The sequence below is a fragment of the Lolium perenne genome, chromosome 6, assembly GCF_019359855.2.
Source record: "Lolium perenne isolate Kyuss_39 chromosome 6, Kyuss_2.0, whole genome shotgun sequence".
Lineage (NCBI taxonomy): Eukaryota > Viridiplantae > Streptophyta > Magnoliopsida > Poales > Poaceae > Lolium > Lolium perenne.
The window spans coordinates 136,467,357-136,471,034 of NC_067249.2; positions in this window are offsets into that span (position 1 = coordinate 136,467,357).

Genomic DNA, 3,678 nt, shown 5'->3' on the forward strand with positions numbered 1-3,678 from the left:
GTAGTAAAATAATGGGTTGTCTCCCATAAGCGCTTTTCTGTATAGCCATTAAGATGGGCTCAGTAATTTTAATGATGCACTCGCAAGAAATAAGAGTTGAAGCAAAAGAGAGCATCAAAAGCAAATAAAACACTTTTAAGTCTAACCCGCTTCCTATGCATAGGAATCTTGTAAATAAACAAATTCATGAAGAACAAAGTGGCAAGCATAGGAAGATAAAGCACAAGTAACTTCAAAATTTTCAGCATGTAGAGAGGTGTTTTAGTAACATGAAAATTTCTACAACCATATTTTCCTCTCTCATAATAATTTCCAGTAGCATCGTGGACAAACTCAACAATATAACTATCACATAAAGCATTCTTATCATGAGTCTCATACATTAAAGTATCATTACTCCCCACATAAGCATAATCATTACTATTAATTGTAGTGGGAGAAAATTCAATAAAGTAGCTATCATTATTATTCTCATCATGAAATATAGGAGGCATAGTATAATCATAATAAACTTTATCCTCCATAGTAGGTAGCACCAAAATACCACTATCATTATTATCATCATAATTGGGAGGCAAAGTATCATCAAAGTAAATTTCCCCCTCCATGCTTGGGGGACTAAAAATATCGTGCTCATCAAAACCAGCTTCCCCAATCTTAAATTCTTCCATAGCATTAGCAATAATATTGTTCAAAGGGTTCGTGCTAATAACATTGCTACTATCATGCAAATAAGGTTCCATAGGTTTTTTAATTTTCGCATCAAACAATCCATGTCTTAACTCAGGAAATAGATTAAAAAGCTCACAGTTGTTTTCCATTATGCCTAACTAGTGAAATAAAAACAAGAAACAAAAAGATGCAATTGCAGGATTGCTCATTTTAGCAATAAAAATAAACTAAGCAAACTAAATTAAGTAAAGTAAAACAAGTAACTAATTTTTTTTGTGTTTTTGATATAAAGAAGGCAAACAAAACAGTAAATAAAATAAAGTAAAGCAAGACAAAAACAAAGTAAAGAGATTGGAAGTAGGAGACTCCCCTTGCAGCGTGTCTTGATCTCCCCGGCAACGGCGCCAGAAAAAGTGCTGCTAACGTGGGAGTTGACGTGGGATTGCAACGTCGCCAGAAAGTAGCTTCCTTGTGACGGTAAAGCACTCGTCCGTTGGGAACCCCAAGAGGAAGGTGTGATGCGTACAGCGGCAAGTTTTCCCTCAGTAAGAAACCAAGGTTTATCGAACCAGTAGGAGTCAAGAAGCACGTTGAAGGTTGTTGGTGACGGAGTGTAGTGCGGCGCAACACCAGGGATTCCGGCGCCAACGTGGAACCTGCACAACACAACCAAATTACTTTGCCCCAACGTGAGAGTGAGGTTGTCAATCTCACCGGCTTGCTGTAACAAAGGATTAGATGTATAGTGTGGATGATGATGTTTGCAGAAAACAGTAGAATGAGTATTGCAGTAGATTGTATTTGATGTAAAAGAATGGACCGGGGTCCACAGTTCACTAGTGGTGTCTCTCCCATAAGAAATAGCATATTGGGTGAACAAATTACAGTTGGGCAATTGACAAATAAAGAGGGCATGACAATGCACATACATGTTATGATGAGTAGTGTGAGATTTAATTGGGCATTACGACAAAGTACATAGACCGCTATCCAGCATGCATCTATGCCTAAAAAGTCCTTCAGGTTATCATCCGAACCCCCTCCAGTATTAAGTTGCAAACAACAGACAATTGCATTAAGTATGGTGCGTAATGTAATCAACAAATACATCCTTAGACATAGCATTGATGTTTTATCCCTAGTGGCAACAACACATCCACAACCTTAGAACTTTATGTCACTGTCCCAGATTTAATGGAGGCATGAACCCACTATCTAGCATAAAAACTCCCTCTTGGAGTTACAAGTAACGACTTGGCCAGAGCCTCTACTAATAACGGAGAGTATGCAAGATCATAAACAACACATAGATGATAGATTGATAATCAACATAGCATAGTATTCCATATTCATCGGATCCCAACAAACGCAACATGTAGCATTACAAATAGATGATCTTGATCATGTTAGGCAGCTCACAAGATCCAACAATGATAGCACAATTAGGAGAAGACGACCATCTAGCTACTGCTATGGACCCATAGTCCAGGGGTGAACTACTCACACATCACTCCGGAGGCGACCATGGCGGTGAAGAGTCCTCCGGGAGATGATTCCCCTCTCCGGCAGGGTGCCGGAGGCGATCTCCTGAATCCCCCGAGATGGGATTGGCGGCGGCGGCGTCTCTGGAAGGTTTTCCGTATCGTGGCTCTCGGTACTGGGGTATTCGCGACGAAGACTTTAAGTAGGCAGAAGGACGAAGTCGGAGGGCTAACGAGGGGGCCACACGCTAGGGCCGCGCGGGCCCCCCTTGGGCCACGCCGCCCTAGTGTGGCGGCGCCTCGTCGCCCCACTTCGTTTCCCTTTCGGTCTTCTGGAAGCTTCGTGGAAAAATAAGCCCCTGGGCGTTGATTTCGTCCAATTCCGAGAATATTTCCATACTAGGATTTCTGAAACCAAAAACAGCAGAAAACAGCAACTGGCTCTTCGGCATCTTATTAATAGGTTAGTGCCGGAAAATGCATAAATATGACATAAAGTATGTATAAAACATGTGTGAATCATCATAAAACAAGCATGGAACATAAGAAATTATCGATACGTTGGAGACGTATCAACCCTCGCCGCCGACGAAGCTCCGGCGACCCCCTCGACCAATCGCCGCCTCCTTTTGGTCTGCGGCAACGAGACGCACGCGACACGCTCCCTCTCGCTTGCTAGGACACCCTGCAGGGTCCGCACGCGCGACGCCTGCGGAGGTCACCGCCGCTCTCCTCGCCGCGCGTGGCATGCCCCGCGTCGAGCACGTTCTGTGCGTGCACGCACGATTCGCCAGCTCAGCGCCACGCTGGCAGCCACATCAATGCGCGGGCCCCCTTCGTCAGTCTCTGCGGCTCACCTCCCTCACGGTGAGAAAATTTCTCCCCAGATCCAGATCTGAGTTTTTTTCAAAAGGCCCCTGCATTTTTTTCACTCAACCCGGTGCCCCTGCCTCCAGCCCTTTACAAGATAACCCCCTGGCCCTTCTATAAAGTAACCCGGGGTCCCTCCCCTGGTTAGTATTTGTTTTCGGGTCCTTTTCTCAATTAACTAAATTATGTAAACCTATTTTTAATTAATAAAAACTGTTTTGTTAATAACTTTTAATTGGTAACTCCAAATTAAAAGTGTTGTATCTGAATTTTGATCAGAAAAATGCAAGGAACATGATTATGCCATCCATGCTTGCTGTTGCCCTATGCATCATATAAATTCGTGATAGTTTGCATTATCACCTAATATGGAACATATGGAATATGTGGGATATTATGTAAATGTTGTCCCGGTTCCATTTAAACTTGAAGTAGCTCACCCTTGCCATGCTACTACCATGCTAATCAACCATTAACTTTGTCGGTAGAAATGCAAATTTAACCTAATTTGTTTGTCGGGGTTCCGACTCCGATTAATATGGATAAGTTGCATCGCATCATAATTGCCATGTCATGCATATCATCTTGATCATGCTGGATCTTCTTTATCCATAGTAGTAAGACTGGCATGCGTTGTTTGTTCCAGCATTTGCTT